Here is a 13,579-nt window from a genome sequence, read left to right as displayed (position 1 = left end):
TTTTTTTTTTTGTCTTTTTATTTAGAGAGAGAATTTTGCTATAAGGTATGTGCACTTAGTATTTATTTATTTATTTATTTGAGAGGTTTTTGCTATAGGGTGTGTGTGCTTGTCAGAAAGACAGAGAGAAGCAGAGAGACAGAAAGTGAGAAATCACCTCCCAGGGGAGATGGCCATGCCAAAATCCCTTGTCCTCTATTCTCCTGAGATTTTGGGCATGCATGCACACTTGCCCAGTGTGCGAGTTTTAAGCCACCGGGTCTGAAACTCCAACCATGGTTGAGTATATGAGAGACTAGTGATGTAATGATTACACCATCTACTGGCCCCGATAGTGCTTTTTGATGTACAAGAAATTAAAATTTTTATGAAGTCCAAATTTATCTTTTTTTCCTTCTTTTGCCTGTCATACTAAGAAATCATTGTGGAATCCAGTGTCATCAACATTTTTTCTTATATTGATCTGCATAGTTTATTGTTTTAGCTCTTAAGTTCAGAACTTGAATCCATTTTTAGTTAATTTTTGTATGCAATATATGGTAAGGGTCCAACTTTATTCTTATGCATGTGCATCTAGGTTTCTTAGCCTCTTTTGTTTTTGGTCAAATGGTCTTGGAATCTTTGTCAAAAGCCAATTGATCATATATTTGAGAGGTTCTTTCTGAGCTCTCTAATCTGTTCCATTTTTTTTTCTTTCAGTTTATAAGGTTTATTTATTTTTCTTCAATAGTATAGTGAGGAAAAGAGATAGGGACAGGATCTCATGCTGCAATTCTCCTCAGCCTCAGCCAGTACCAGATCACAAGCATACATGCATCTCATATGTTCAGGGAGTTCTCCAGATGCTAACTTGAAACCTTTCTATCTGGGTCAACCTCAAAGCCTGAACTATCACTTGGTCCCAGTTTTTAAATAAGAATGGTGGCATGGATCAGTTTACCTAATTTTAAGATTCTTTAAAAAAATAGTTACTTATTTTTACATTCATTTACTGTGTATCATTGCAACATACAAAATAAATTTTCCCATCTGGAATACATTGTATATTGGCTCAATCAAAACTATTACTATACATGTTATTTTCAACAGATAATTTTACATTTTGTGTTTCTTATTTATTTTACTTTTTTTTCTCCTTGATTACCTCCTCACTGTCTGCCATTTCCAACCCTCCTCCCATACTGTCTCTGACATCCATAGTTGCCTTCCATGCTTTATTATTAATATTTATACTTAGCAATTGTGAATAGTGCTGCAATAAACATTGATGTGCAATTGCTAAGTCATGGAAACAACGCAAATGCCCACAAACAGATGAATGGATAGAAAAACTGTGGCACATATACTCAAAGGAATACTATTCAGCCATACAAAACAACAAAACCCTGGCTTTTGACAGGAAGTGGATGAATATGGAAGATTTATTGCTGAGTGAAGCAAGCCAGGCTATGAAAGAGAAGCATAGTATGTTCCCACTTAATATATACCAAGTGTCTGCACTCTATGACTGAAACAAATTGACTAAAGGATATAGAAACACAGTATATAGATGTAAATACCAGATATAGTGTGTATGAAAGAGGAGGGTCTGAGGAAGGACATTTAGAAGAAAAATAGGGTGGCAAAGCATTAATGGCACAAAGAAATGTGGTAGTATCTGTTGAAGATATTTTGTACTTTTATCAACTGTACTAGGGAGAAATGTTCACCTGTTGAAATATCCATTTTGTAAGCCAAATAATAATATGATTGAATGTATAAAATAAAATGGAAAAAAAGTAGCACCTAGCTGAAAAAAAGAAAAAATATTAATATTTATACATTTAATCACTATACATCATTTAGCTGGTATAGAGAATTTATCCAACATGAAATACACCTCAGACCAGTCCAGTTGAGAATACCATACATGTCATCATCAACAGCTACTAAACCATTTTTGTGTCCTACAAATGTCTTACCTCTATTTTTTCTCCCTAATTTCCTTCCCTAAACTCTTCCCCTCTCTCGCCCTCCTTTCACACTGTCTCCAGTGTCCATAACAATTTTCAATGCTTTTATGTCCTCCAGTCTTTCATTCTCTACCATAGAGTGCAGACAGTTGGTATATGTTAAGAGGACACATAGAATGTCTCTCTTTCATAGCTTGACTTGCTTCATTCAGCAATAAATCTTCCATATTTGTCACTCTTCATACTTTAATACTGTACAGTCTTTTAGTTTCTACCGTAGAGTGCAGACATTGGGTATATATTAAGTGGGGACACACAAGGCCTCTCTTTCATCATCTGGCTTGCTTTGCTTAGCAGCAAGTCTTCCATTGGTCTTACAGGTCTGTCCGAATGCCAGATGCCACACTATTTTTATTACTGCAGCTTTGTTGTAAGGTTTGCTATCAGGAAGTACAAATGTTTCAATGTTGTTCTTTTCTAAGATTGTTTTGGCTGCTCTGTGTCCCTTGAAATTCCATATAGATTTTAGAATGGATTTTTATATTTTTGGCAAAAATATCATTGTGATTTTGATGAGGATTGCATTGAATTTGTAGATTACTTTGTGTAGTATTGTTACATCCTCTAATCTATGAATATGGAATGTCCTTCCATTTACATATTCCTTCTTTGATTTCTTTCTGCAGTGTTTTATGGTTTTCAGTGTATAAGTCTTTCACCTCCTTAGTTAAGTTTATTACTAAGTATTTTATTCTTTTTGATGCTATTGTAAATGAAATTGTTTTCTTAATTTCTTCTCAGATATTTAATTGGAAGCACAAAGAAATGTAACTGAATTTGTATGCTTTTGTATTCAGCACAGTTGCCAAATTTGCTTATTAGCACTAACTTTGCATGCATGTGTGTGTATGTGTAATATCTACAATTTTCTACTCAGTAGATCATGCTATCTATGGAAAAAGGTTACTTTTTTTTTCTAACTTGAATGCCTTTTATTTTTATTTCTAGCCTAGTTGCTTTGGTTATAACTTCCAGTACTAGGGGCAAAAGCTGCTTTTTGTAAGTTTTCTTTTTATGTCTGAGAGGGACAAGATCCCCTTGCTTCAGGTGTTTTGATTGCAGTTTATTAAATTAAATAAGGTGGTAAATAGTCAAGGGTCCAGTTTGTGGTTTGGGCTTTGTTAACTCCTTTTAAAAATTTCACTTGTGGTGGGAACAGCAGATAGCATAATGGTTAGTGGACCATGGTTTAAGTTCCAGACTTGGTGGCTTAAAACTCATGGTGGGCATGTGTGCATGTGTGCCCAAGATCCTGAGAGAAGAATGAGAGAGAAGGAATTGCAACATGGCCACCCCCCCTCAGGGGTTATTTCTCACTTTCTGTCTCTCCAATGATCACACATACCCTATAGCAAAAATCTCTCTCTAAAAAATACTCACTGGTGGCTCTCTTTGAAGACATAAACTTACCTTTGCAGTCCTGGGATAATTAGCCACCAATCCAGTACTATTTGTTTATATTCTAGAAATTCCTTAAAGATTGTTGATGGTAACTTTTATTGGTTTCCATTCTTGATATAGTTTTATTATCTTTTTTTAGTCTTCATTTATTTCATTCAGACCTTGACAGAGACAAAGTTTGGGGAGGGAAGATAATTTTTATGTCTATGAAAATTTCTTAAGTTAAATCCTTTTCACCTGTGAGTCTATTAAGAAAGAAAATTGGGTTTCTGAATCCTTTTGATTTATTTTACAGAATTGTATGTATTTTTAGCCCTAGGCAATTATTTAGCATTAAAACTATGTAACAAATAATGGCAGAATTGGATTGAACTTTAGCAATCTCCTAGTCCTATACACCCATTTTGCATAGATGAAAACCAAGTTAGAAGGTAGGAAGGAATAACTTGCCATAGTTCAGACAGGAAGTTATTTTGGTCTGGGGCTGAAACCTTTAGTAGACTGGTGATTCTCAATTTCTTGAGGGGTTGCAGAAGAAACAGAAGCAGAAGGACAACTTTATGACCAGGACAGATTTAACCCATGGATGGCTCTATTTTTGAACTTTATTTCTTAGAATAGAATGTATTCTACATTTACACTGATCCAACTTGTGGAAAATTGGCCAGTTAGAAGTCACAGAGGGAATTAGCAGCTGTTGTTATAAGGAAAAGCAAAGGGATTGTGGCCAGACTTCATAAATCTTGGCATATTTGAGAAAATGTCCCAATATGTTACATATGCTCATTCATGTGTGTAAACCTTTGGTTATAGTGCTTTGTCAATATAAATATGTTTTGCATTATTAGTTGGTCTGAGTGTTGGATTGCATGCTTATTGTTTTTCAGACCCTGAGAACCTTCTCCTCCTTGTCTGATAGATTTTTTTTTAAAAAAGTTAACTAATTAATTTTTCCAATATTTTAAAATTTTTTATTTTTCCCTTTAATTACTGTACATCTCCACAGCATACAAAATAAATTGTCCTAGCTTTTTGCTTAATTTCTCCTATTTTTTTCTTCTTTTTTCCTTTCTGCACAAAGGAGCAAAGAGGGTGGAGAACATGGTCAGAGCTGTCAAGAAGTTTGTGTTAGTTCTTCTTTTCAAACTTTTCCATCCTTCCAGCTCTATAATCCACATTTTGATCTCTACCTTGGCCAGAGTTTTAAAATCTAACCATATGAGCATGCTTCAGTAGAGTGGACCCAGTAAGTATTATTAAAAAAAAAAAACAACCCAAAACGCAAAAAACCCTGAGAAAGCAGAGAAAAGCAGTTAGAGGACCAAAGTAACATAGCCATTCTCAAAGCTTGATAGGCACAGATTCTTGTTCTATAGAAACAATTAATAAACTGAAATATATGTCCTGAAAAATCAAGTATAAGCATAGATACATTGCCAGTCAGACTGTTTTATTCATTCAGGTTTTAGCACAACCAATTTCCCTGAGAAATTGAAAGATGAAAATAAAATCATGTTTGTTCTGTAAATGGATTCATTTTAGGGTTGCTTTCTCTGGATCATAGTCATACCCCATGTAGGGCCAGTCATCAGGCATGCTGAAGTAGTAACAAACGATCCGTGAGAAAAGGGAAGAAATCAGAGATTTAAGGGGCAAAGAAAGATCCTGAAATATTTGTTCTGTTGAATTCCCCTAGTATATGAAATACCAATTGCTAATCATTCCTTTGATCTAGGTAGTGGATTTTAGGCTTATTTTTCCTTTTTTGAGAGATTTTTGCTATAGGGTTTGTGTGCTCACTGGCGAGAAAGAGACAGAGAGACAGAGAACAAGAAATCAAACCCCAGGGGGGCTGATCATTCCACAATCCCTTCCTCTCCATTCTCCTCTTGGGATTTTGGGCATGCACACACATGCACCTGGCGTGTTAAGCCACTGGGTCTGTGACTCCAACCACGGTCGACTATGTGGGAGTCCAGTGATGTAACCATTACGCCATCTGCTGGTCCCATTAAGCTTATTTTTAATCAGATAAACTGATTTGTGAAATAACATCTTACATAGAAACCCAGTATAAAAAATACTGAAGTAGTATAAGAATAAAAGTCAGTTGCTCTGGTTGAAGCATAACACAGGGCACAATTTGGAAAACACTAGGTTAAGGCACTTAAAGACCCCTTTGACATGCAATAATACTACATGGGAAGTAAAAAATCTTAAGTTAGTTTCCAATAACACTTTGGGGAAAATTAAGTAAACAACATTTAGAATACCATATTAACATCTGGGAGCTATACTTTAAGACAAGCATAGAAAACCCAAGACATGGTCAGCTGAAGTGGCACAGTGGTTGTGCAGCACTTCATGATGCTGGAGCCACATGTGAAGGTCCCTGGTTTGCTTCCCAAGGTTTCTCTGTACATTCCTTGCCAGGATTATGTGCCTGTGATCCAGGCTGGCTGAGGCTGGAGCTGAATCATGGCACGAAGACCCTACAGGGGGTGCCCATCTCAATCTTTGTCACTCTCTTTCATGGAACAAATAAATTTAAAATAAGTGTTCTGTCTTGAAAGAAAGAAAAAGCCTGAGACTCATCCAGAGTAGGAATTCCAGGTTTCACTATTTCATAGTGTAACTGGGATTCGAAATTAGAGGAATTAAAATGTTTCCTCTGCTGTTAAGCACCTATGTGACCTTAGGCAATTACTTTCTTATTTTTATTATTTTAAACACTCAATTGCTATACATCATTTAGCTTGTAAAGAGAATTTACCCAACATGAAATACACTTCACACCAGTCCAGCTGAGACTACCATACACATTATCATCAAAGGTAATAAACCACTTTTGTGTTCCACAAATGTCTAACTTTTCTATTTTTTTCTTCATCATTTCCTTTGCTACACTCTTCCCCTCTCCCACCCTCCTTCCATGCTGTCTCTAGTGTCTATAACTATTTTCAATGCTTTTATACCCTCCAATCTTTCAGTCTCTACCATAGCATACAGACAGTTGGTATGTATTAAGAGAGGACATGCAATGTCTCTCTTTCATAGCTTGACTTGTTTCACTCAGCAATAAATCTTCCATATCCATCCATTTTCTATCAAATGCCAGGGCCTTTTTATTTTTTTAATGGCTGAATAGTAATCCAGAGAGTAGATGTGCCACACTTTTTCTATTCATTCATGTGTTCATGGACATTTGGGTTGGTTCCATGTCTTAGCAATCGTGAATAATACTGCAATCAACATAGATGTGCAAGCATTTTCTGACTGAGCATGCTCCTATCATTTGGGTAGATTCTCAGGAGTGGAATTGCTCGATGATATGGTAGTTCTATTTGTAGGTCTTTGAGGAATATTCATATTGTTTTCCATAGTGACTCAGCTAATTTTCATTCCCACAAGCAGTGTAGGAAAATCCCCCTTTCACCACAACCCCACCAATGCTTATAATTTTTTGTATTTTTAATCTTTGCTATTCTGACAGGGGTTAGGTGGTATCTCCTTGTGGTTTTAATCTGCATCTCCCTTATGAAGGGAGATGATGAGCATTTTTTCATATGCTTTCTGACTGTTTGTATGTCTTCCTTGAAAGCTTTTGTTCAGTTCCATTTCCCTCCCATCTTTTAATTGGGTTATTTATTTATCCTTATTTTTTGGTAAGCCACTCAAGTTCTCTGTGTATTCTGGTTATCAGTTTCTCATTTGAGGCATAGTTTACAAAAATATTCTCCCATTCTGAGGATTGTTGATTCACACTAATTACTGTGTCTTTTGCTGTACAGAAATTTATTAATCTGATATAATCCCACTTGTCTATTTTGGGGATTACTGCTTTAGGGGTCTTCTTTAAGAAATCTTTGCATACCTGGGTGCCTCCCAGAGTTTCCAAATGTTTTCCACTAGTACTTTTATGTTTGAGGTCTTAGATTTAGATTTTTCATCCATTTTGAGTTGATTTTTGTTAATGGTTTAAGATGTGGATCCAATTTTATCTTTCTGCATTTGGATATCAAGTTTTTCCAGCACTATTTGCTAAAGAAGTTTTCCTTTTCCCATTGGATTGACTGGTGTCCTTTGTCAAAAATCAGTTGGTTGTATGTTTTGAGGTTTATTTCTGGAATCTCTATTCTGTTCCATTGATCCACCTGTCTGTTTTTGTGCCAATACCATGCTGTTTTGAATATCACAGCCTTATTAAATATTTTGGGGCCAGAGAGTGAGACGCTGCTCACTCCACTCTTCTTGTGCAGGATTGCATTCATAATACAGGGTCTTTTATGATTCAAGACAAATTCTTTTATTATCTTTTCTAGATCTGTGAAAAATATATCTGGTAATTTTACTGGAATTGCATTAGATATGTAGATTAATTTGGATAGAATTGCCATTTTGATTATGTTAATTCTTCCAATGCAGAAATATGGGATGTCCTTTTACATTTTTTGTGTCACTTTATATCTTTTTAAAGATTTTCATTGTTTTCCTTGAAAAGGTCTTTGATTTTCTTGGTTAGGTTTATCCCTAGGTATCTTATAGCTTTTGTGGCTATAGTAAAAGGAATTATTATCTTCAGTTTTAACTCGGTTAGCTTATTGTTCATATATAAAAACACTATCAATTTTTTGTACGTTGATTTTGTATCCTTCCACTTTACTGTATTTATTACTTCTGCCATTTTATTCATTTATTACTTTGAGCAGTCTTTTCATAGATACCTTTGGGTCTTCTATGTATACCATCATGTCATCTGCAAATAAAGATATTTTCAACTCTTCTTTGCCTGTTTGGATGCCTTTTATATTATTTTCTTTTCTGGTTGCATTGACTAAACTTCCAGCACTATATTGAAAAAGAGTGGAGAAAGTGGGCAGCCTGGTCTAGTACCAGTTTTTAGTGAAAAAGCTTTCAGATTTTCTCCATTCAGTATAATGTTAGCAATAGGTTTTTCATATATGGCTATTACTGTGTTGAGAAATGATCCTTCTATGAGGATTTTGGTAAGAGTCTTAATCATGAAGGGATGTTGTATTTTGTTGAATGCTTTTTCTTCATCGATTGAAATAATCATATGGTTTTTATCTTTCTTTCTGTTAATATGGTGTATTATGTTTATGGTTTTGTGTATATTTAACCACCCTTGCATCCCTTGAACAAAGCCGACCTGGTCTTGATGAATAATCTTTTTTATATGTTGTTGGATATGATTAACAAATAGAGAATTTTTGTATCTATAATCATCAGAGATACTGGTCTGCAGTTTTTCTTTTTTTGTCATGTCTTTATCTGTTTTGGTAATGAGAATGATGAAAGTTTCATAAAGCGAGTTTGGGAGGATTCCTTCCTTTTGGATCTTTAGAAATCTTTTCTTTTTTTTAAAGTTTTGTAGAATTCAGAAGTGAAGCCATCAGGACCTGGGCTTTACTTTGTTGGGAGGTTATTTATTACTCCTTCAATCTCATGGCTTGTTATAGGTCTTTTCAGGCTTTCTATGTCCTCCTGTTTCAGTCTATTATATGTGTCCAGGAATTTGTCCATCTCATCCAAGTTCTCTTGTTTGTTGGCATATAGTCACTCATAATATATTCTAATGATGTTTTTTATTTCTATTATGACTGTTGTAATATTGTCTGCTTTGTTCAAATCTGATTAACCTGGTTCCTTTCTCTCTTCTTCTTACTCAGTTTAATTAATGGTGTGATGATCTTGTTAATCTTTTTAGAGAACCAGCTTTTGGTTTCATTTATTCTCTGTAAAGTTCATTTATTTTCTATTTCATTTATTTCTTCTCTATTATTTCTTTTCTCCTTGCATATTTTGAATTTTTTTGTTTCTCCAATTATCTGAGGCAAGATGTTAAGTTATCTATTTGCCACCTCTCCATCTTTTTCTGATACACACTAATTGCTATGAATTTCCCTCTAAAGATTGCTTTTGTGTTGTCCCATAGATTATGGAAACTTGTGTACTTGTTATTATTTCTTTCCACAAATCTTTTGATTTCAGTCTTAGTTTATTCAGTAGTTGAGAAGTCATTGACAAGTAGGTTGCTTAGTTCCCATGCATTTGTGTATTTTTGAGGATTTTTCCTGAAATTAATGTCAAGGTTTTTTTTATTCTTCTTCTTTTTTTTTTTGAGAGATTTTTAGCTATAGGGCGCGTGTGCTCGCCAGACAGACAGAGAGAGACATAGAGACAGAAAGCGAGAAATCACCCCCCAGGGGGGATGGTCACGCCACAATCCCTTCTCCTCCATTCTCCTCTTGGGATCTTGGGCACGCATGCACACGCGCTCGGCATGAGTTTTAAGCCACCGGGTCCGGGACGCGAACCGCAGTCCTCCACGTGGGAGTCCAGCGACATAGCCATTACGCTAACTGCTAGTTCCCAAAATTAATGTCAAGTTTAAATCCATCATGATAAGAGAGGATGCTGTTTCTATGCTGTTGAATCTATAGAGGCTTTATTTGTGCCCTGTCATATCATCAATTTTTGAAAAGGTTCCATGCGGGAGTGAGAAAAATGTATATTTTGTTGTTTTACAGTGGAAAGTTCTATAGATATCTGTGAAGTCCACTTGATTTATGGTATCATTTAGATCCTGTATCTCTTTGCTTATTGCTTGTCTAAAATATCTGTCCAACGGAGATAATGGGGTGTTGAGATCCCCAACAGTTATAGTGTTGCAACCTATCTCTCCTCTTAGATCTAGCAGTCATTCCTTCATGTATTTGGGTGCTCCTGATTTGGGTGCATAGATATTTATAAGCATTACATCTTGATGAATTATCCCTTTTACTACTATATAATGCCTTTCTTTGTCTCTTATAGTTTTTGTCTTAAAGCCTATTTTGTCTGATATCAGTATTGTGACTTCAGCCTTTATTTGATTTCCATTTGTATGGAATACTTTTATCCAGCCCTTCACTTTTAGTCTGTGTATGTCTTTATCCATGAAGTATGTTTCTTGTAGGCATTAGGTAGAGGGTTTCTGTTTTTTATTTTTTTCAATCCATTCAGCCAGTTTGTGTCTCTTGATTGGAGAATTTAATCCATTAATATTCAACATTATTATTGATATTTCGAGACTTGTTCTTATCATTCAGTGAGCCATTTTCTTGGTTGTTTTTGTTCTCTTATTTCCCTTTGTCTGGCTTTAGTTTTTTACTGGTATAGCACTCCCTTCAGAACTTCTTGAAGAAGTGGCATAGAGTTGGTAAATTCTTTCAAGTTTTGTTTATCTGAGAATGTTTTTTATCTTTTCTTCCCATATAAATGATAATTTTGTGGGGTATAGTAATCTTGGATGAAATTGTTTTTCATTTAACACTTTCAATATATTTCCCCATTCTTTCCTTGCTTGCATTGTTTCTGATGAGAGGGCCAATGTTAACTTGATGGGATACCCTTTGTAAGTAACTTAATATTTCTCTCTTGCCATTTTCAGTATTTTGTCTTTCTCTGTGGTTTTGGTCAATCTGGCTATGATGTGCCTTAGAGAATATCTTCTTCGGTTGATTCTGTTTGGAGTCCCTTGTATTTATTGGATCTGGATATTTGAATGCCTCTCTAGGTTTGCAAAGTTTTCTTCCAGGATTTCATGGAATAGATTATCAATGGCCGGGACCAGAAGTTAGTGTAATGGCTATGTCGCTGGACTCCAACATAGTCGACCACAGTTCGAGTCCTGGACCTGGTGGCTTAAACTCACGCTGGGCACTTGTACGTGTGTGCCCAAGATCCCGAGAGGAGAATGGAGGAGAAGGGATTGCGGCATGGCCATCTCCCCTGGGGGGTGATTTCTCGCTTTCTGTCTCTATGTCTCTCTCTGTCTGTCTGGCAAGCGCATGTGCCATAAAGCGAAAACCTCTCCAAAAAAAAAACAAACAAAAAACACAAGATCCCGAGAGGAGAATGGAGGAGAAGGGATTGCGGCATGGCCATCTCCCCTGGGGAGTGATTTCTCGCTTTCTGTCTCTGTCTGTCTCTGTCTGTCTGGTGAGTGTGCACGCCCTATAACAAAAACCTCTTCAAGAGAAAAAAAAAACAAACCAATATTATCAATGCCCTTATTGTTTTCTTCACCTTCTGTGATATCTATTATCTGGCTGTTTGGGTGCTTAATGGTATCTAGTATTTCTCATATGTTGTCTTCATTCTTCTTGGTTATTTTCTCAGTCTTTTTGATAACTTTTTCTAGGTAAGAGGTTTTGTCTTCTACAATCGAGATTAAATTTTCTGCCTGATGAAATATGCCTTTAACATTCTTGAGGGAGGTTTTGATTTCCTGTATTATAGTCTTCATCTCTAATAGTTCCATTTGATTCTTTTTTTTTTTTTTGGTGTCCATTTCTTCTTTCAAATCATGGAAGGACTTCCTCATCTCCTGGCACTCATTGTCTCTTTTCTATTGCATCTTCAGGAGTTTGTTGTCCTTTTTTTCTTGCATCATCTTATTTAGTTTTGCCACTATAAATATTCTGAATTGTTTATCTGACATTCCCACAAGTTCCATAGTATTGTCTGTGGATGATGAAGAATTGATGGTTTCCCTTAGGGGAGAGTTATTTTCTTGGTTTTTCATATTTCTTGAATCTCTGTAGTGGTTTTAGTCATCATGTGAATTACACGTTTCTTCCTAAACTTTTCAAGTTAATTCTGAGTGTTCAAAGATGAACAGGAGGAGATGGTTATTGATGATCTCTCTGCTGCTCTACCTCCCTGATGCTCTAGCCAGCAACCTGCACTGTTGTCTCTGGACTTGGATAATTCGAAGTCCTCCCAGATTCTATATAACAGATGAACCTGAAGTTGAGTTGCTGAACTTCAGGTTAGGAAGAGAGAAGGGATTGCACATTGCCCATTGCATGCTGTGTGCTATGTGCTGCATGCTTCAGGAAACTGATGTCTGAGAATTCAGAGGCATGTAACAGAGGATGAGCCACAGTCTCTTTACAGCTTAGTGTTCCTGCCACTCAGTGCAGGCAGGTCCGTTGCTGGGGTGGATGTCCAGATGGCACCTGGAGCGGAGAAAGATGGGCTTCTCCAAGTCACAAGTAACACACATGAGAGTTCAAAGGCATATGGGGGAGGGGAAAAACCACACTCTGTAGCATCCCCCCCAGCCACAAATGGATCACTGTGCAGCAAGGGCCATTTGGGGCAGATCTGGCAATTACTTTATTTGAGGCACAATTTCTATTGCTGTATAATGAGAGAAATCATAATATCTAACAGATTTTGAAGATTAATAATAAGATAATTTAATAATAAGATAATTTTTTGGTCTGGAAACCATGTGCAAAGAGTCAAAAAGTGGAGGAACCAGAAGTATTGAAGGAATGAAGATTTGAGGACACATAATTTTCTCTGAATATTTGCAGTGCTGATATGTGAAAAAATTAAATTTGTTTTGTTTATTTTTGAAAGCAGAATTCTGGCAGATATGTGAATGTTTTATGCAGGAGAATTTTAGCTCAGTTTAAGAAAGGATTTTCAGGCCAGCTTGTAGCCTGTTGGTTAAGAAAGCTGGATCCCTTTGGCCAACATGCTGGTTGAAGTCCTGGACATAGTGGCTTGGAATACATGCCAGGAACATGTGCATGTGTACCCAAAGTCCTGTGATGGAGAAGCAAAGGAGAAGGGATTGTGGTGTGACCATTCCCCTTCAGGTGATGCTTGCTTTCTCCCTCTCCTGCTCTCTCTGATGAGTGCATATGCCCTCAGGGGGAAAAAGTTAAAAAGAAAGGTTTTCTTTTTTTCTTATTTATTTATTTGTTTAGAGAGATTTTTGCTATAGGATACATGCACTTGAAGAAGAGGTAGAGGGAAACAGAAAGTAAGAAATCACTCTTCAAGGGAGATGGCCATGCCAAAATCCCTTTTCCTCCACTCTTTTCTCAGGATTTGGAGGGCATGCATACACGTGTTCCTGGCATTGAGTTTCAGGCTGCTGGGTCTGGAACTTGAACCATGGTTGTCCACATGGGAGTCCAGCCTCAACCATCATGCCACATGCTGGCCCAAGAAAGAATTTTCTAATATCAAGTAAAAGGGAATGCTTTGTGAGTTTTAGGAGGCCCAATCATTGTAATTTTAGAGAGGCTGCTGGGCATTCACCATTCTGGTTGCAGAAAAAGTATTTATGCATAAAGAAAGAT

The sequence above is a fragment of the Tupaia chinensis genome, unplaced genomic scaffold (assembly GCF_000334495.1).
Source record: "Tupaia chinensis unplaced genomic scaffold, TupChi_1.0 Scaffold000135_1, whole genome shotgun sequence".
NCBI classification, from domain to species: Eukaryota; Metazoa; Chordata; class Mammalia; order Scandentia; family Tupaiidae; genus Tupaia; species Tupaia belangeri.
Note: the sequence above shows the minus strand (reverse complement) of the source record.